At 39.0% G+C, this 21,505-nt stretch overlaps 1 protein-coding gene across 2 annotated transcripts in view; it reads right to left on the reverse strand.

Moving 5' to 3' along the window:
- The window catches only part of lrfn1 (leucine rich repeat and fibronectin type III domain containing 1), a 189,023-nt gene that overhangs the window by 127,012 nt on the left and 40,506 nt on the right, over positions 1 to 21,505 (reverse strand). Inside the window, exon 3 of one of the 2 annotated variants that reach the window (XM_027999307.1) lies at positions 11,395 to 11,487. The exons of the other annotated variant lie outside the window; for it this stretch is intronic. The gene's annotated coding sequence lies outside the window, so the exon portion shown is untranslated. The remainder of the gene's footprint in view (positions 1 to 11,394; positions 11,488 to 21,505) is intronic. 2 annotated transcript variants of the gene reach the window in all.

The following is a 21,505-nucleotide window of genomic DNA, read 5'->3' on the forward strand; positions in this document are numbered from 1 at the left end:
TGTTTTTGATGAAGTAATAAAATATATATATATATAGCTTTATATCATGTTATATAATATATATAGGGAAGTCAAGAGAAGAAAGTCTACTAGGTCAACTAGAAGGAAACTTCGGCACTCTTTCATTACACATCCTGCTCAAAAGCAGGCCTGCTTGGATTTATATTGGATTTATAGTGATGGGATTAGAATCACAATAAGACCTCTGACACAAACGGCAGATAGCGGGAGAGATAAGAAGCCTTGTTTTGACAGGCAATTGCAAGAAGCTGCATATTTGTAATCTCTGAGCTGTAAAGTGTTGATATTAAATTGTCACATTAATGCCAAAGTTGTTACAGTAAATGACCACCCTCGAAGCCGTACATTGGCACAGCATTCTGCACCACAATCATTTATTTTTCATCTCTGCAGCTGTCCGTGTTGATGCTCACATCTGCGGGCTGATTTAAAAGCACAGCCTCAAATGTTGGCCTACGCACACTGGAAGAAATCTAAATCCGTATTAAATTACGGCCCTGTTTGCAAACTCGGATCGTTTGTTGTTGTTTTTTTCGAAAACGCCATCACCGTCAAAAGGTTTATGACCTCTGTGTTCATTTTACACACTTTTGTCCTTTGAGCGCAGACAGTACGGCTGTGTCACAGAGCCGTCTTTCAAAAGAACGCTCAGACGTAGCTGTGGAGGTTTTTGCTTATAATAATCTGTAGAGTAATCCTACATGAAAATGCGTTTGATTTCTGGTTTTGTTTGTTCCCCACAGCTGCAATTGTGAGATTACAAGAATTACGCACAAGTTCAAATATTAACAGTGTTGAGCTGTGAGAAGCAAAGAACAGCGTTTTGTGCACAATTGCGTATTACGTGTGTCAGCAGCGCTTCAACTCACCTCTTCATCTATTAATGCCTTTTTTTTTTTTTTTTTTGAAGTTCTTGTAGCTAAAACGGTCTAATTTGACTCTTGGGATCGTCTCTGTTGCTAGAATTTTGAAACCATGCTGCCTTCCTAGAAGTGTCTCATTGTGTCGCCCGACATTAGCAGAGCTCATTGGCTTTATTTCTAAAATGGCCCCACTACAAAGGCTTCCCGCAGTTTTCTAACAAATCTATTGTTAAACGCATGAGATGTTTGGCTGGTGCCAACGGGAGCGCTCGGAACGGGTGCTGGAGCAGATGAACAAGGCAGGGAAGAGGAAACACGGCCAAGGATATTATTAATTGTGTGCTATATGGTTTTAGACATAGAAATTTGATTGATTATTGGGTATTCAACCAAGCCGGAGAACCACTTGGCTGAATCGTGGAGGCCACAGTTTTGCCCTCACTCAGTTACATTTACTATGTTTTTCTATTCCCCAAAAAGTTACTCGACATATTTTTGGAAGTAGTTTTACTCCACCCCACCTTTTACTTTTACTAGAGTGAGATTTCTGGATACTCTACTCAATTTGAGAAACTTCACCGAATGAAGAATAAGCATATTTTAACTAAACAAGCATTAAAATGTGTTATTTGTCAATGTGCTAATGGCAGAAAAAACAACTTATTGTTACAGGAAAACCTTTTCTCCGCCGTCATTGTTAGCTATGCTAACTAACCCTAGCATTGTTGGCAGGCTACGTTGTGGAGAACCAACTGTACCTTAGCAACGAGCAAACAGGAAGGAATGAACATGAGAGTGATTGACAGCAATAAGACCCTCCCCCTGGCTCTGATCGGTTGTTTATGACCGATCAGAACCAGGAGACCACTGGAAGCACTGGGAGAAGAAAGGAGCTTGATATTTTTTCTCAGATTATCTGTCTTATACTGTCACCACAATAACAATATCAACTGCTATGTAAAAATGTATTTTTAATAAAAGTTACATTCTGCAGTTTTATTCCTTTCTCCTAGTTGCTTTTAGGTAAAAAAAAAAAAAAAAGTCAATGATTTTGCAGTTGCACTTTCGTTTTAGATTGTTGTGGCACTCAACTACTTCCACCTTGACGATTCTGGCCCACATGGCAAAAGCGTTTGCACTCTTCTGCTTTAAACGTTCCATTAACATGCAGCAGCAGAGAATAGAGAACGGATGAGGGAGAGTCAAAGCAGAGGGGAGCTGGTAGATGGAAAGTAGCTGGGAAGGTGGGAAGGAGACCAGGACGCTGCACGAAGAGAGAAACCTGACGCTAACATGCACAACGAACAGAAAGAAACATTAATGGAAAGAAACAAATCCAAAATGCACAAACAGTAATAACTGCGCAAGTGAACTAGCACAAAGAAACAAACTGAAATTGCAAGATCTGGTAATTAAGCAACAAAGAAATAATCCAAACAGAAACCCAAAGTTCAACCGCCCACATGTAGTGACAAAGTTAATCTCCCTCTCTGAATTTAATAACCAGAATAAATAACTTTCTCATTTCTACTCCAATTTATTTAAGCATAATCAATTTTGGAGATACAAAATTAACTTTTTTTTTTTTTTAAGCTACTCTAACTTTGTTTGTAGAAAAATCGCTCCAGCAGCTGCCTCCGTGGGACCGACAGACGCTCAGAAGCGAGAACAAAAGCCAAGGTGGTGAATGTATTTTTCATGCAAAGCAGTGCCCTGTCTTTCACATGCGCCACTCAGATGCATTGACAGCTCTCTTTGCTCTCCTTAACTCATGAAACATTTAGTGTGTGTTTGTTGTTGTGCGCCGGAGAGATTCAAAAAGGAGTAAGCGGTTGTTGCTGCTCTTCCCAAAACTGTACTGCCGGATCTCTGACATATTTCATTTATCTTTTAATCTACCATTTCTGTTTCACATTTCTGCTTTTTTATCCACACCCCTCTCCCTCAGCCGCGTTGCTCATGAACTTTACATTCAAGAGCAACGCAGCTGAGGAACAGCCCTAAAAGAGCCCAACCTTCACTGGAAACAAGTCTTCTTAGACAGGCAGGTTGTTTGGCATCTCCAGGCACTGACATTCAGCTATTACTGGAGCAATCCACACCTGACTAAACAGCAGCCAGGATGAGCTGCCTCCCCCCCAGGTGCAAGGCCATGCTTCTTGACCAGAAAACACAGGCCCCTTTAAGGTCGGGGGGTGTTAGTCTCAAGATCAAAGATTTTGGTGCATAGATGCACATCAACTTGTGCCTTTTATATGTGTTGAATACGTAGTAGGGTCGGCTCTGATTTCCTTAATTTTGAGACATCGGTGACTGGCCAACCATTATATGTGAAGCCGGTCTTTTCCTCTGATCTCATCTACCTCAACAAAGGTCTAAAAATCAGCCACTGACCTTCAGACAAAGAAAACCGGTATCAGCCAAAATCGGAATCAGCAGGTCAGACTTTTGAAAGATGGGTAATCCGTGATCAGCAAGAAAGTTGCAATCAGTGGACTCCTTATCCGTAGTGCTGGACGCGATCACTGGACTTCAACCGAGGAAAGGTTTCTCAGAAGTAGTTTAAAAAGAAAATTTGAAAGAATTGTTGGAATTTGTCCTTTGGCATGTCGGTGCTTTGACTGCTGGCCAGACCCACCTGAGTGGGCTGTTTCATAGAAAAAGATACGGTGGTATTTTTTAAAATTCCTTCATCCACAAAGAGTTTGGAGTAGAACTATTGCTATTCTATGATGAAATGAATCAACTGAGAAGGTTCGGGCATCTGGTCAGGATTTTTTTCTAGATATATCCAACTGAAGCAGTGCTTCAGTCTGGGGTTCTCTATGTCTCAAACGCAGATATATATATACATGGATGGTTCTATATATATATATATATACAGTATATGCAGTATATATACTGTATATGTGGATGGAACCTCATTTCTTTGACTTGTGGGCAATAAAAAATTTAAACTCTGTTGACTTTATTACTACCAGTCATGCTATGCACACATGCAAAAGACCACCAGCAGTCGTTTCTACCTGCACATGCTGACACCCTTAAAGCTTCCAGCAATTAGCTTTTTATGTCACACAACAGACGGACATTAATGTGAAAAGTCTGAACTTTTTTGCCAGCAGAAAACCGATGTCAGTTACTCGACTCCTCGGGTTTTATTCTGGCTCCGTCTCAGGTGCGGGATTCCTGACACGACGCCGGCTCCTCGAGATGAGAGCCCCGGTTTGATGAGGATGGGAGATATCGCCCCACTTTCTGTTTATCCCCCCACGGGAGCGGTCCTCGCTCTTTCCTCCTCGCCTGGCTGAAAACAGAGAGCCGCTCGCTCGCTGCATGCACGCTGGAACAACTGCACTAAATACAGCCCTGCAGTTACCATAGAAACCAGCCCTGGTGCACCCTGACTAGTCCCACTGTATCTCATTTTGCAATTGACCCAGAAAAACACTGGGAGGTTGATGTTTAGTTTTCTTCGCAGTCGAAATGGTTTTTGGGGGGTGTTTTTTTTTTTTAAAGGAGAGGCGATGCAACGAGCAGAAGCAAAGAGCTGGCCGGCGGGATGACGGATCAGCGCAAAGCAAAATGTCTTCTAATGGAGACCGAAGGGGGAGGAAGTTGATGTGGGGGTGTGAGAAGGATAGACACGTATACACGTGAGAGCAAGTGATGAAGCCAAAGACGCTGCAGGGAGAGTGGATTTACACTGACAACAAAATCGAAAAGCGCTGCAAGCCTGGCAATAGCTAAACTGAACCGGACAGCACATGATCACACTTGAAATAAATCAACTTCAACTCCTGCTGGCACCTTTCGGAGGATAAAGGACAAAGTGACACCATTTTTTTCTCTTTCTTTTTTTTTTTTTTAAAGAAATTGTGTGGCAGTGCTGTTTTAAAAGTTACATAAGGCAAGGTGCTGCATTGCATCAAAAAAAAGGTTGCTTTAAGCCCTTTTTTTTCCATTTGTACACGGTTAACACTTAATATAGTGCTAACAAAACAACAAATTTATCGCATCCTTGAAGAGCAAACAGCTTTACCGACAGCAATCTCTGATTTTAATGACACACTTTCCTTTTTATGTTCCTATGTTAGGAGCCCGGAACGTCCAGGCATCTCACAAAGTTACCTCATTCATACTGTGCTCTCTGGTCCACTGGGACGTTATTACACTGTTCAAATAGATCACAGGCAACCCATTATACCGCAGCCGAGCAGGATTCTGCTAAACGCCATAAAGCATCTGCATCATCGCCGCTCCTTTTACGAAAAATAATGCCACGTAATTGTTGTTCGTTTTGGGGGGCTGTGGGGGCTTTAGTCATTTTTGTCTGAAGGAACTGTTAATATTTAGATACATACAACCGGAATGGCAAACAGATCTCTGATCGTTCCCAAATTTTTCATCAGGGAAAGATAGCCTGTGGTTATCAACATCCGCCACCAAGAGTCAACAGTCAATAGCATGTTTGAGATCGTGTCATATAGTGGTGTGCGACATGGACTTTAAATTCTATCCTGATATTTTGTGGCATGACTGAGATAATGTTAAAAGTGGCAATAAGACCTTTTTACTGCTATTTTTAGGCACTGCTTTTAAAAAAGATACAATTTGTAAAATGCTTCATCGGGACACCAGTCACATAAAAAAAATTTTGATTTGTATCACTAAACTGCACACAGTAATTGCATTTAATCGTATATTTCATATTTATCGATACCCTCATTGAACAAACAGTGGAGAAAATAGTAAAACTAACAATCCACACAGTTTTGGGGGAATTTAAACATCAATAAGTGGCATTTATAATAACAATAAAGCAATTATTTATCACAACAAATGAGAATTGATAAATGCATAACACCTTCTTGATCAATTTAAAGTCCAGGGTTTGATTATTCAACTCGAAAACTTTAATAGAGCAACTTTAGCTTGCTTAGCTAAAGTTGAACTTTAGCTAAAAAAAAAGCTTTAGCTAGCTGGCGTGGGCCAGTGGGAGTGAGAATCTCCCATCAGCGCCTTTTTACAACTGATGCTATTTTATTTTTTACTGAGTAACAAGACATTTGTAGGTAGATGCTCTGTTTTGTCTTCCTTAGGAAACAAACCACAAAGAGGAGAACACTGTACAACAGTCTCTCTTCTTCCACAACACCCAGCTGACCTGCAGATGCTTTTCACTTCAGGACTGCTGCTGGTACATTGCAGTTTTACACTTGTGGTTGGATGGTATTCTGTAAAATAACATTGGTGATTTACTAAGTAAACAGAACTCAAAAAGTCAGATAAGATAATTAAAAAAAATTGAATAAGGGAACCCAAAAACACCAATGAGGAACTTCTGGATACATTTTCTATGATAAATGTATAAGCTAGAAAACAATAAGAAGCTAGAAATGCTGAAGAAAGAATCGCTGCATGTTGCATGAAAGTGTGTTGGTAAAGCCTTTGTTTTGTATACACTCATACTAGGTTTGTGATAATGGAAGTTCATTTGACTTGTTGGCATCTGTATATCTTCAAGACTGGCTGGAGTGTGTTACAAAGCAAAAACTTTGAGATACAAATGAAACAATAATGATAAAAAAAACCCGATAGCTTCAAAACAGCAACGATTTTAAATGATTGAGTAAAAACACAGACAAATTTCTAATTAATAGTAGGTGCCTCTATCACCTTAACGAAGTTAAGGTACTTTATAAACTTCAGGAACAAAGCAAAGTATGCAGGCTTGAGACTTGAGCCTATATACTAAAGTCCCTAGTATGTAGGCTTACTTTAGTCCATAAAGTGCAGAATGGCAAAAAGTATTGAACTGTGATTAAATTTATCAATTGCTTATTATAAAACTGAAGTCACATTAAATACTAATATAGAATATAATTTTATTTAGTACACTTTTATGTCATATTTTTCATCTAAATAGCCTCATATCCTAAATCTCTCACATTTCTATTCCAGGTTATAAAAGTCCCATCAGCCCGTTTTTATAACTGATGCTATTTTATTTTTTACTGAGTAACAAGACATTTGTAGGCAGATACTCTGTTTTGTCTTCCTTAGGAAACAAACCACAAAGAGCAGAACATTGTACAACAGTCTGTCTGCAAACCGTTTCTTTGGTCTTCTTGTGCAACAGTCACTGCTGAGGAAGAAAAGACGACCTCTCGTTCCCTCACATGTTTACAGACACTAAAGGGATTCAAACCCCCGATGCTCTAACCTTTCGCTGCCCACAATTCTATTATCTCTTTTCTACAAAGAGGAAAATGACTGGCATCATGCACATTGAAGGACTCCCAGCTAGCTGTTGAACTTTCAGACTGGCTATTCCTTTGTTGTTGTAATAGCCTAGCAAACACTGAGCAGCTTTTAAAAGCCACGCAAACAAGCTTTTAATTGATCAAGTGCACTTGCAAATTAGGGTAATTTTCTTCCAGTCGTTTTCTACCATTGAATGGCAAAGCACCACCATGTTCCCCGCTTTGTTTCTGCCTTAGCAGTGAAAAATGAACAGTGCTTGCCGTGGGTTTTTACCCTGCAGGATGGAGCCAAGCCATTCCTATGCACTTACGACCTGACAGGATCGCATTACACTGCAGGAAATCTTCAGTACTAAGTACTATAGCCTAAGACAGTGGTTCCCAAAGTGTGGGGTGCGCCCCCTAAGGAGGGCGCCGTGCCATTGCAGGGAGGCACAGGAAGCAGTATGGATGAATGAAAAAAACTAAAAAACAAAAACAGTAACATAAAAGTGTTTCACTGTAAAGATGGTTTGTGGTGTGTTTTGTTGCTCGTGTGAAATAAACTTCTTCTGATTGGTTTATTTATCTATTATTTATTACTGGTTCTGCAAGATAAAAAATATATCTATCTATCTATACATTCATATCCACACATCCACATATATGCTGACTAATTCAATAAAGTTCAATATTTTAGAAAAGTTTTTTTTTTTTAGTAAAACACTGTGTTTAAGTTAATTACATGCAGACAATTCAAAACATGACCGTTACTCTCTACTGTCTTCAGGTGTGAGTATCTGTGTTGGGCTGTGATGGACTGGCAACAACCTTTAAGCTGGTATTAGGCATTCTCTTCACTAAGCCCACATTTCTAAATAAAAAAAAAAAAAAAAACAAAAAGAAAAAAAGTTTTTTATTGTTCTGAAGAGATATTCTAATCCTAAATGTTGTGTTTTCATTTGTTGTAAATAGGAAATTATCATAATTAAAGGAGTGGTATTATGTATTTTCCATCCATTTTAAAGCACCATCAAGTAACTTTGTTACCTTCAGTTGTTATGAAATTGTTGTATATATATCAAACATAACTTAAAAAGACAATTCCAATTGGGCAATTTGACCAATTGCCCAATAGCCCAATTTGGACCAACTGGACACATAACAAAACATTCCCATTATGCCGTTAATAACTGTTCTTAGGAGTGTTGGACTAAGAAATAATTCACATAATGAGCTCAGCAGATGCTCCGTTCCACCAGATGCTTGCTAATTGCTGTTAGTCTGGAGGAGCTGAGTGAGGGAGGCGCAGCTCCAAGGAGGGGCTTTGTGGAAGTAGGCGGAGCTTTGTGAGAGCAAGTGTTTAGATATTCCAGGAATTCTCAAAGCACAGAAATGTTTCAGATGATTGATAGAATATCATTGTAACATGACATAAAGCTCAAAACAGACAATTATGCATAATATCCCCACACCCAGAAATAAACTCTTGAAAAAATCCATTTGTGTGTAACTAACAACATTTTTGCATCTAGAAAAGACATTCCTTTAGCCAAGATAACTGTTTGTTTTCTAGAAAATGTAGAACTGCAACTTTTTAATTGCTTTTGCCAAAAAAATGAAAATCCTCCTGATTCAGTGTCTAAAAAGATCACAGCCAGCTTTAACCCCAAACCGTAACAATGATGTGAGTAATGTCAAGCAGCCTCATTCTTTCAGTTTCAGTCATTTCAAATCCCAATCACTCAAAATCTTGATCACAGGATTACAGGGGAGGAAAAAAAGACATTAAGAGCACATAAAAGTGGACATGTCTGTATGGAAATGCTTAATGCTAACTGCACAAGACGGGCACTGACAAAATGAATAAAGCAGAGTTCCATTTAACATAAATACATTGATAAATCCTGCAAAAGTGGGATCCAGTGGGATGTAAAAGTTTCCTCCGGGGCTCCAGAGTAACCTTTCACTAGTAGGACCAGAGTGCACGTAAAGCGTGAAAGAGCAACGGACACGAAAAAGTGAAATTGTATTTTCAACCACTTTATCAGGCACAGTAACAAGGATGCAAAAGAAAAGAAAAGAAATTCATATACATGTTATACTTGCGCAATAAACTAAACATCAGAGCTTTTAAATCTTGCATCCACAAACAGGTGTGTGTTTGCAGCTTGAGATCTTGTCCTCGGCAAGAAAAAAGTAGAAAACTTTTTGTCAGAAATTAGAAGCAGAAACTTTCAGTGATAAAACAGAAATATCCTTAAGTTAGTTTTTTTTCTCTTTTTTTTCAAAAACAGAATAATTTTCCTTAACACTCTCAAATTTCCAACTAGAGCCCATTTTAAACTACTAAATCTGACAATGATACTTGTTCATTGGAATCCTGAAATCTGCTGACGAGAGAAGCCACTTGATTTCTTTTGTTTTATTTATCGCATTCTTACATAAGGTCAAACATTAATTACCGTAATTCTATTCTTTAAAGATTCCGTCTGAAAATGTAACACAAAACGCTCACCAATGACTCCCGAGTCTTTGAAACAACCTTGGAAAAATAAATAAATATTGAGAGAAGAACAAATGAAAACTGACTGCTGGTGGCAAAATAAGAAATTTAAGCCATTCCAGCTTTCATCTTTATTTATTACCGAGTCTGCCTATTTCCTGACATCGTTGAGTCATCATGTGCAATTTATCAGGTGACTAATACCTGATCCAACAACACGCACGCTGTGATTATACAGTACACATTAATTCGTGGATTAGATGAAAGCTGTTCGTTGTTGGCTGCTGATGTACAGCATATGGAGTCACAGCAGATATAATTAGCACGGGTGATTAACTGGCCAGGTTAAGCGTCTTGCACCATGAAGGCCCCCATGAATCTATCTGCATCCAGGTATCAAATGGCCTGTTCGGCACATAATGTTATCTCCGAAAGTCAGCGGAGCAACTAGCGGCGGTGACACATCCGCCGGCGGCTTGTGGTTACGTGGCTGAAAGTGAGAAAACGGTGAGACATGAGCCGGCGTCACCGGAAAGTTCCACAGGACGACGGAAATGTCACAATGCGACCACTAAAGGAAGCTCTCGTGGGTTACATTGAAACTTAATGAGCACAACCCGTCCGGTTAAGTCACGGGAGTGAAAGAATGCGAGTCCTAAACCGCTAGAGCGACTGATCAGGAAACAATTTGGATTGTCAACCTGGAAGAATTCACAGTCTGTGGGAGATTCTGAGGGTTGCTGCTTCGCTCAGGAGCTTTACACACACACAAAGGGAGAAACGAATACATTGACTAATTACACACAGAGGGATATATTTTAACCATTTTCTTAGTTAATCTGTATGGCTAAAATATGTTTAAAAACTAAAATTAAGGTTATTAGGGACTTGCAATTATTTAAATGGGAAGTATGTATTTTCCAGGCACATACCACTCTTTTACACCACAATCAAGTAACTATGTTACCGTCAATTGTCATGAAAATGCCGTATATCAAAAACAACTCAGACGTTTTCGCATCATAGCTGTATCTGACTCCCTGAAATTGGCCTGTGTCCCTTTAAGAACCTGCTACCATCTCCGACACGCCCCCTTCACCACGTCATCACAACGTTTCTCATTAAGCCGTTTACAACCGTTCTAGTTCGTACGATGAGCTCAGAAGTCTTGCGGTTCTACCAGGTGTTTGCTAATTGTAGCTGCCACTAGTCTGGAGGAGCTGAGAGGAAGAAGGTGTGAGGTAGAGGCGCTCTGTGAGTCGGGAGCTCGACTGAGGACTTAAGCTCCACGGCATCGTTTTGAGTAAATAGGCAGAGCGTGGCGTTAAGGCACGTTCTCAATGGTTGCCAAGGGAGAGTAAAGGAATCCTTAAAAACGCACAAATGCATCACAGCAATACTTCAGGTATGCTATAACGTGCCATACAGTTCAAAAAAAGACCATTTTGCAAAATACCTCTCATTAAGAGCAAGGAGAACTATTAAATAGGGTTAAATACACAAATGATATGTTATGACCGAAACCATTCTGTGTAAGGTTGCTGATTCGACAGAGGGCCAGCACTTATTTTGTGGCTTTTTCTTATAGGACAGACCACAAAATACCATTGCTATAGAACCTGACTATTCATGGTGCCATATCCAATCATATTAATGTAAAGTTTATTGCACTTCATGTTTCACTCCACTTATGAGCTTTGTTAGGACGACAATTTCATTTTCCACTAGGGCGTGGCACCCACACACACTGGCAAAATACCTGGTTTAATGACGACGGTATCACTGAGTCTGACTGGACAGGAAACCTACTGGAAGCCACTATAAAAGCCATCTGGTATTTCCATTACTGTATCTGTAAGAGAGATGCACAAGGAGGCCTAATGAGTACATATACTAGGCAGCACACTGCAAAAACACACAATCTAACCAAGGACTTTTGGTTTGGTTTCTAATGAAAATATCTTAATACACTTGAAATAGGACAACTAATTTGCAAGCAACTTTTCAGCAAGATATAGGAGCTTGTTTTAAGTCAGTAATTCCTTAATATTGATGCAAGAGTACTAGTCCCACAGGCAGATTATTTCACTTATAACTTTGTAAAAATATCTTGTCATAAGTGAAATAATCTACCAGTGGGCCTAATATCTTTTCATCAATACTAAAGAATTATTGACTTGAAACAAGCTCCTACATCTTGCTGAACAGTTACTTGTAAGTTAGATTTGTCTTCGTTTTTTCAAGTGTGCACTAGAAACTAGACTAGAATACTTGGTAAGATTTTGTGTTTTTGCAGTGTACATGAACATAATTTTTGGAGTTGGCCAACATTTCTGTCTTCAATGTGTTTTTATTGAACTAATATGGCGAGCATTTGAAATTCGGGATTTCGTCACCGGTAAGCCACCCGTCTATGTTTAAAATAAAGAATCCTGAGTCGGTTTTTGAATCGAGTCAATAAAATGAACTGACTTTATGGGTTTGGTTTTAATCTACTGAGATGCACCTGTGTATTTACGTGTATGATGAGTGATTAGTTTCTGTGTGTTTTTGCCCTTTTTTTCACCCACATTTCCTTAAAATAAATTTATGTGGAAACATGATTGCCCCATTAACACAGTGCTGTCCAACCACAAAGTGGAAGGAGTGGACTGCATGTAGAGGTGAGAGGTCACCGCACTGCCAGAGGCTGCAGTGGCAATTTCACAGAGTAATTTCGGTCCAAAAAGGCGGACACTTTCACCATTAGATGGTGCTTTTGTGAGGCTCCTTAAGGGCCAATCGGTGCCTTTAAGTGTCACTGGATACGTTTTGAGGAAAGGTAGAGCTCCACGGCAAAGTGAACTCCAGACTGCTTTTACTTTCTCAAACTCGCTAAACCTCTTAGCGCCTGCTGGTCAATAGACTCCTCTTTTTTTATTTCTCCTCTTTTTTGGGGGGGAGGGGAGGGAAGAGGAAAAGAGAAACCACACTGTCACTCTGCTCTTTCGCTTCTGTGTCTTTTCTGTGTTCCCACTCTTACGTTCAAGTGACTCCAGCGATGAATCCCTTCGTACCCAAAAATCCAACCTGTTCTCGGAAACAGCAGGATGATGAATATGCAACAGGACACTGATCCATTATCTAAATGTCAGTCAGTAAGCGTGCGCTGACAGAGACATGCCTTTCGACGGTGCTACACTGCATGCAGGAGGACCCTTTAGTTAGACTTGAGTCACTCAAAGGATAATTTAATAAGCTGCCATAATGGCTGTGTTTTGATACTAGAAATATACTTCTAAGCCTTTGGCCTCTGTAAAAGGACTCTGTGACACTTTATTTTATTTTATTTTTTCTGATTTGAGTAAGAATGAGGACTGGTTTGGATGTGAATGAGCTCATCCATGAGTCCACAGAACCTCAAGGATGGCTGCCAGTGTATCATGGACTGCTACCAGTAAGAGGATTTTGTGTACAAAACAGAAAAAAAAAGGACATTAGGCCAAAAATCACCACAGTACAAGTCGAGCACAACCTCATTAGAAAGCCACAGTTGTGCTATTTATCTTTGAGTATTTTATCTTTTTGTGTTCTGTATCAGTATAAATGGAGTGTAGAGGAAAGTGTAGAAGAGAAAAAATAAAAAATAAAATAAATGTTCATGGCTTCCCCATCAATATATTCCTGTCTCTGCACAGCAGTAAAGCATGAATAGCACCAAGCTAAAATTGGAAGCTGCTCACTTTCCACTTAGTTAACCCTTACATGGCAATTAGGCCAAATTAGAGTTAATGACAGCAGATAGTTTGTAATGATCACCAGCAGATGGAGTTTGCCCATCTGTTAGGCCACTTCGCGAATTAATATGTTCTTTCTTTTTCTTAGATATTTAGTTCAGTGCAGGATAAGAACCATTTTTTCCACTCTGCAGGCCTTTGTATGCAGACTGGGTGCTATCTGTTGAGAAAGCCTTTTGCTGAGATAATAAAAAATAAAAAAAAAAGGAGGATGAAGCGTTTGTGTGATTCATTTTAAGTTTAATAAAGATGGAGAAGAAAACTTTTTGTGCAGTTTCAGCTCATGTTTAGTCTTGCAATTTGCATACCTAATTGGGCACGCATGAAATATTTTCCATTTTCGTTGGGATTTCTTTTTCCAGTATAGTTCAGGCCTGGTAATGAAGATAAGAAGGAGTTTCAAAAAGTCCTCCAGTATTTTTATTTCTTTTTCCTCTTTATCCAGAATGCCTACGGCTCTTCATTTCAGCCATGCAGTTCCCAGAGATGTCAGTGTCCGAATTGGAACATGCTTTTCCCCCGGGAAGACGTTTAAAGAAAAAAAAAATGTCCGCAGAAGAGAAGTTGAGGAGTGATGAAAGAGCGTCTGAACATCGACAAAGTCGAGACAGCTTTAAAATTTGAGGGATTAAATTCGAACTCCACAAGAGCTGAATTAGTTGTTCAAAAATGAGATTACGTATCAAGTTACTAATTTTCAGCTCTAATAGCAGTTATTACAATCACACCTAATCACATATTTTACATCAAGTTTGGCCTGATCCTATTAATCCTATGCACACAATAAAATGAATTATTTTATTGCAGCAATATATATATATATATATATATATATATATATATATATATATATATGTATATATATATATATATATATATATATATATATATATATATATATATATATTTTGCAGTGTTTCTGTAAAAACAGAGAATAGTGAAATCCTCAGCTGAATGCCTGCGGCCTTTTTCTGTGCGGTAAAGAGACCCGTCCTTGGCACGGGTAAGAAAAACACCAAATCTCTTTCTAATACTTAATTTTAAAGTTACTGCTGGTGAGTGAGTTCGGCAGCTCCTGCATACCAATTTGCACAGACGTCGTCCTTGAGAGGCATTTGATTAATAATGGATACAGTGTGACTTTACGCCCGTGGCCGAGGCCAGGCTGCAGAACGATGAACTGCGACATCGAGTTTGAAAACATGCCCTTCCTCGGTTCCTGCATCTAAAACATGAAGCATTTTGCATTCGTTTGGACAATAAATGGAGCAACTAAAGAGTTTTTCATATTCAATTGATTCTCTCTTGCGGTTAACCCCTAACAGGACACAGGGAAGGAAAATACATGTCACTTACGCTACTAATAATGGAGTATATCGGCTAACATGTTCTCATTAATGAATGATAAGGCCCTGATCTTTAGAGATGTTTTGCTGGTATGTTATCAGCAGTGTGAGATTTTTGAGAGAAAAAATAAAAATCACATTACAGGCTATTTTAATAACGCTTGTCATTCTTCCCCTCTGTGGGCCTATTTGTACGGCATGCTGCCCAAGTGCCTCGCATAAATCTGCTCCTAATCCGAATTCATGCAGACGAAAGTCTACAGATAAGAAAATCGTCTTTAAATGCTTTTTAATTAGTGATTAAAATAATGTGCCTCAAACTACGGCTGATCGGTTATGAAAAAATATGAAAATAAATTTTTTTTTACCCAAAAACATAATTGAATATAAATATTCGAGATGCTCTTATCCCAATATTTGAATTTGAAAGTCTGTGATCTGATATTTTCCAGTTCAAAACAGTTTCAGCTACACAATTAGTGTTGTTTGTCAGATGTACTGCTGCATTAGCTAATGTTTATATTTACAAGATTAACTGGAACGGAAAGCGGTCATCGTGGGTTCAGCGCCCGACTCACCAAGATGGACACAAACCAAACTTATTTCATCGTAGATGTGGTGGCAATGCCGAGCAGCCATCAAACATAAGGACTAAAAGCCCTCTGTGTAATTGCGGATTTGCAGAAAACAGTTGTTTTTTTTTAAAGGTAAGAAGAAGAATGTTCATATACTTTATAATTAGCAAGATCCAATCAAATGTTGCATTATGGAGAAATTAATTCATAACCATGGAGAAAATGGCCTACCCTCATGCAGCCTAGCATGTATGAAAAAAAAAAAACTGGTTAACATCTAGACTTTTGTACACATAGGTCTGCTCCGCTGTGAGAAGAATCGCTGATTGGCAGTATGAATCATGTGGCATAAAGTCAAGGAAAAGTCGGCGATTGGATTAAATTCAACAAAATGGGTTGGTTTGTAAGCTAGCTGTTCAGCCAACACTTAGTGCCAACTAGATGTTTAGTGCCAAAGATTAGCTTAGCGGCACAGAGACAATTCAGCTCAACTTGAACAAGTAGAAGCCGTGGCTATATTAGCAAAAGCAACTTGGAAAAATATTGGCAGTTGTTCTGATCAGTAGCGCCGCCCCTCACGTCCGGCGTCCATCATGGCACGTCGTGTGACTAAGGGTCCATACAGTGAGTGTTACAATGACCCTTGAGTGCTTTTTACACTCTTGCAAGCTGCAGAGCTACAGAATGCGAACTGTAGAAAGAGAGGAGGTGGGATGCACCGTTTCCAACTTAGCAACTTTTCTGCTATTTTTTGCAGGCATTTCAACCTTACAGGTGACTTTTCATAAAATCAACAACAAATCTAGCTACTTTTTCGGATGTATTGAAGGCTATTATAGAGACTGTGATGAGAGAACATTCTGTTCTTGCTCTCCTTAAGACGAATTGGGTGCTGCTGTAAGGCCCTCCCCTACCACCAACCCAAAGCACTCACAGTTCTCAAAGAGCCGTCCCTTCCAGCTGCAATCGGGACCCCTCAACATCCTGCAAGTACCTTGCATATGTGCAAAAGTCGGTATTGATATGGACTCTTACCATCAAGGTGGGATGTAAATGTTGAAATGTATTTGTCTAAGATAAATAATAGAATTTCTATTGTGCCTTTCGTTAACTATTTAGCAGGCATGGAGTCAAGGCAGGTTGTTCTGAGACTAAAACTATGTTTATAGTTTATAGTTCCACTATTTTAGGACATAGAAAAACACTTGCTCAACCAAAACTGATCTACTTATTTGTACTAAAGCAATCATTGTCAAAATAAACAAATAATTATATGCAGCCATACATTGATGAACAATGTCTAAACTGACTTCATCAACTTACATTTTGCAATTGTTTTATGGAAAAAAACATTGTAAGAGATTAATAATGATTTGCCATGTATGTATGCTGAATGCAATGATTTGCATTCAGCCCATCATCCATACCTACTACTTAGATTGAAAATTGAATTAGTGTATGGAAAACTGAAAGTTTAAAATGTGGTCAAAAATATTGAAGACTCCAAGGTGGTTCAAGAAGTAAAAAAAAACAAAAAAAAAACAACATTTTTATAAATGAATTTTAAGCAAAAAACAAAGTTAACTAACCCAAGAAACAAAATTTGAAGTTTTATGCTTATTAAGTGTGCTTTTTATTCACTTTCTCCTCTCTCCTGCTGCATAACAAATACCTGCAGATGTGATGCAAGTTGGATATTTATACTTCTAATTTCAGGAGAGCAAATAGTTACTTGGACTCAGTTGCTTGTCACAGAAGCGATAAAGAAAGGTAGCGAAAAAAGGTGAAAAGATCAGATATCTAAAGCCATGTAAACATACAAAAATACTCACATTCTGCTTCATGTCGCTTTTGATTTAGACACACTCACTGTTTAAAGTGTGTTATCACCAAGATGTAAAGAAAAACTTTAATATTGATCTAAATAAAGACCGTATGGGGAAACGGAGAGACAACGTCTACAAATAGAGACCTTGTCTCTATTTGTAGAGACAACATCTTTGTCTCCACAAATAAAGATGCATTTTATTGGCACTTTGCTGGATGCTGCACTATGGAACGGAGACGGTGGTGACAAGGCCCATTAGCTCTAATGGTGGGGAGGTCTTAATTCTCCATCTCCTGGAAATAGAAAGCTTTGCTATTCTTATTCTGTTTAATTGGAGTAGTGAGCAAATTAGAAAAGCAACTGCACAGGAAAACAGAATTGTAACACAAACCTTTTACTATGTAAGAGCGGAAAAGCATCTCGGTGCTGAAGCACCTTGCAGGTATTTGAGAGAAACCACTGGAAACAGAGAGCTATGCAGAGGACAAAAGGCAGATCTGAAGAATTGGGGCTGCCAACGATTCCCCCCCTGCCCCTTTGTGTGCAACCACAAGACTCACAGGTCATGTTGATGTACTGACAAAACAAGGTCCCCTCTTCCGCGTGCCTCAACCCTGGCGAGGAACACACGGCCCAAAACGGGATATTTCACTCTTTGCCGGCGCTCATTTCTCAAAGGTAATGGCTCGGAAAATCTGGAAATCTTTAAAAGGTGGCGGCGGCGGGCACAAGGCCATTATGCATTCCTGACTTTAAACCCGGCAACATCGCAAGCTGAGACACTCTCGACACGGAGGGGTCACAAGTATATTCACAAGTGTATCATTTTCTCATTACTTTACAGTTCCCTCGAAAGGCAGGACAATCAGAAAGACTTTATTTGCTGTAACGATGGTTGGAAGTATGAGGGAAATCCTGGGCAGCGACAAAACCAGAAATAGAGGGTGGTGGGTGTTTGTTCAGTCCTTCATATGTCGCGGCATTTCAATACCTTTTGTCTTCAGTTTCAGAAAACTCTTTTGATGTGATGACCAGACTCCAGAGGGCCTACCTACCCATTCTCAAACTATACAGTATCAGCGAGCCACAAAAGCATGTGGTCAGAAGTCAGTGCACAGGACTTATCCCTCTAAGCCGGCTTATACTTTAGCTCATAGCACTCCTAAGCTTGTTAAAAAAGTAAGCTCAAACTGAGCTAATTATTTCCAGAAAATCTCTGGGAAAACAGTCATAAGAACAATATTTCAGATTGAGACTTTTTTCACTGGAACATTGGAAACTTTTTAATTACCTTTTTCATAAGATTTAAGTAGAAAGAGAAAGTTTTGTTTTGGTTTTTTTTAATTATTAGCACCTTCTCTTTTTCCCAATGGGCGATTTTCAACCACAGTCTTCAGCTTATGTCTTGGCCAACAAAGCGTTAATTGTTGCAGCTGTGATATCTTGATATTTTTGTCAGCTGGCGCTGGAATTTCTTTCATGTTTTCTATTTCAAAGCACGCTCCCATCCCCAAAGATTTGATAGCTGACTCATGCTGCTAGCTGTTATGCATCTTAATGTGTCTTTTTCCGGGCGTTGCGTTCATTTCAGTTCAGTTTCCAAAGATATAGTTTGCTTCCTTGTGCTTTTCAGCTGGAGTGCCTGCTGTCACCGTTAAATGAATCAGACTGAAGGGAAGTCAAGAGTTTATATTGTGACTAAAGGTTTTTAATAAGTGCATTATTGCATATAAACATTCATTGAATGTTAAGTGCGATGTTTTGTAGCATGCAGGTGCATCCCAATAAGTTAAAATACCTATGTGAATTTATTTGTTTTAATTAAAAAGCTTCATTTGTACTATACAGATTCATTACAGTGGTAAATTCTGAGTAATCCTCTTTGTTAATTCTGATGGTTCAGGCTCATTAATAAGGGAAAGTCAACATAAGATCATTAAAGGGGCGTTTTGATGTATCTTCCAGGCCTGTAGTCATTTTATAGCACAATCAAGTACCTACATTACCTTCAGGTGTTATAAAAGCTGTTAGAAGATGCATTTCGACGCCTTGAAATTGGGCCTCTGTCCCTTTAAGAAGCTCCTACTCTTATTGAGACTTTGCAACAATGCTCCTCACTGTGCCATTACCAACCTTTCCTAAAAGATTGGTTGTTAACGGGGTGAGAAGAAGTTTGTATGACGAGCTCAGCAGGCTCACAGTTCCACCAGGTGTTTGCTAATTGCTGTTACCACTAGTCTAGAGGAACTTTATGTTAAACTGATTTTTTACATTTTTTTTTTTTACATCTACTCCAAATATTAGCTTATTGTGGTCATTATATTACCACAGTGATGCTACATATTATGAGTTCTTGAATGAAATCATTTAAATAAATTACCATTACTCCAATCTCCCATTTCCACATATTTTCGTATTTGTCAACGATGGTGCAATCAGTAAATGAATTCTGCTCCAGAGCAGAAAAACAGGCCCATTAAAATTGCTCACTGTTAACAGGAGAACCTCGTTACATTTATATTCTAAATCCTGCACCAGTTCAACACTTTCTCTTTCACACACACACACACACACACCTTTCCCCTCCGTAGATCTACAATGATTTTTTTTTCCCCCACACATGTAACATGTCTGCTGAAGCATTTTATCACCTGCCACACTGACATATTTTATAACTACATCTCAGTTATTACCTTATAACTGGAAAAATCACTGTTGCATAAAATAAACACGATTGTCTAAGTAAGCCTCTACAGCAGCCTGATGCAACTGGAGAGTGGAAGACAAAAATGATTAAAGTTCGAAAGAAACAATTACGTTGCTCGTCGGAACCTTCTGCCCGTGAGTTGATTGAGAGCGGCCGGTGAAATGATGGAAATCGCAGAGCGCCAGAGCGGTTTTTATGGACGGCATGCTAAATGGCGGGAAATTTAATGCAAATGGTATGCAAAATACTAAGGAGAAAAATCAACATCACCTTGCTGTGGAGCATGGCTGGGTATCAAAGCAAACATCATTTGGAAAAGCTTATGTTTGCTCAGAAAAGCAAAGCAAGGTAATAATGTATGAACTGCAAATAAATTATGTACAGCTCATAAAGGGAGGTAAAAAAACACACACACACGCACAAATTTAAAACATAAAGTTTAACCTTTCATATAATTTCCAGGCAATTTCCAGCTTTAAATATAGAAGTAAGCCAGATGTAAACAGCACTGCTTATGGGTGACACAGTTCACTCTGCGTACATCTGTCCAGGGGCCAGTGTCTTCCACGTGTTGGAATATGAATATGAATCGAGTTGTTTGATGTGTTTCGGGTACAACTGTGAAGAAGCTGAAAAGCAAGAATAATCTTCAAGATGTTTACATTTTGCATCCATCACACACGGAATAAGTTATTAAGTCCAAATCCGCGTGGCAGGATAATTGGAGCCCAAACACGGTGGAGTGAGTGTGAACTACTTTCAGGCAGGAAGAAGACGACCAGGGTCCTGCGGCAGATGGCGAGGGCCTCAGAGCTCAAATCCACAGCCTCGATTCAGATCTATGGCAAGCCCTCCAAGACATTTTGGAACACCTGTCTGCAAGATAACTAGAATCACTGCAGTCTAAACTAGTAAAAACATCTTAGTTTTTTTTTTTTGTTAAACAACCTCCTTTTGTTTTAGTCCCAAAAACTGTAAAGTAGAGGTTTAGTTGACCTGGTTGTGCCATTTCATCTCAAAGTATACACTTTAAAAAGCATGAAGCTTTTAAGACGTTGCTCGGTCGTAGCTAAACATCAGCATCACTTTAAACGACAACCCGATCCTTACAAAAATAACTATTAATGTGGAATCGCAGTTACACCGCAGGGAGCGAGTACTGGATCCCTGCTGAGCGTACGAGTTTGCTCAAAAACAAATCAATGAAGAGTGTTTATTATTTATGGTGTAGTTCCATTTTAATGTGGAGAGACAGAATATCAACCAAAAACCTATAAAAAATATGTATTTTATGTAAAAATATCCAATTGATGGGCATGTCGTTGAGTTATCAATGGCTGGAGATGTTTCCTCATCTCCAGTTGAAGAAACATTTGTTATCGAGGGGTTTGGTGGGACAGCAGTGGCTCATCAGGTTGGCACAAATCTCATGGTGGATTCAATATTACACAACATAACATTTCTGATGGTATGCACACATTTCTGTTATTTAAACAATTTTTATTTTCATAAACTGTAAATAGTCTGGTGTCTTCAATGAAAATACACATGCAAATGTTGAACATTCCTTGGAACAGAGTACGCTCATTTTGATAACTGCACAGTATTTTATGTTATGACCTTACTGTATAGAATATT

Source organism: Xiphophorus couchianus, chromosome 18 (genome assembly GCF_001444195.1).
Source record: "Xiphophorus couchianus chromosome 18, X_couchianus-1.0, whole genome shotgun sequence".
Classification (NCBI taxonomy): Eukaryota; Metazoa; Chordata; class Actinopteri; order Cyprinodontiformes; family Poeciliidae; genus Xiphophorus; species Xiphophorus couchianus.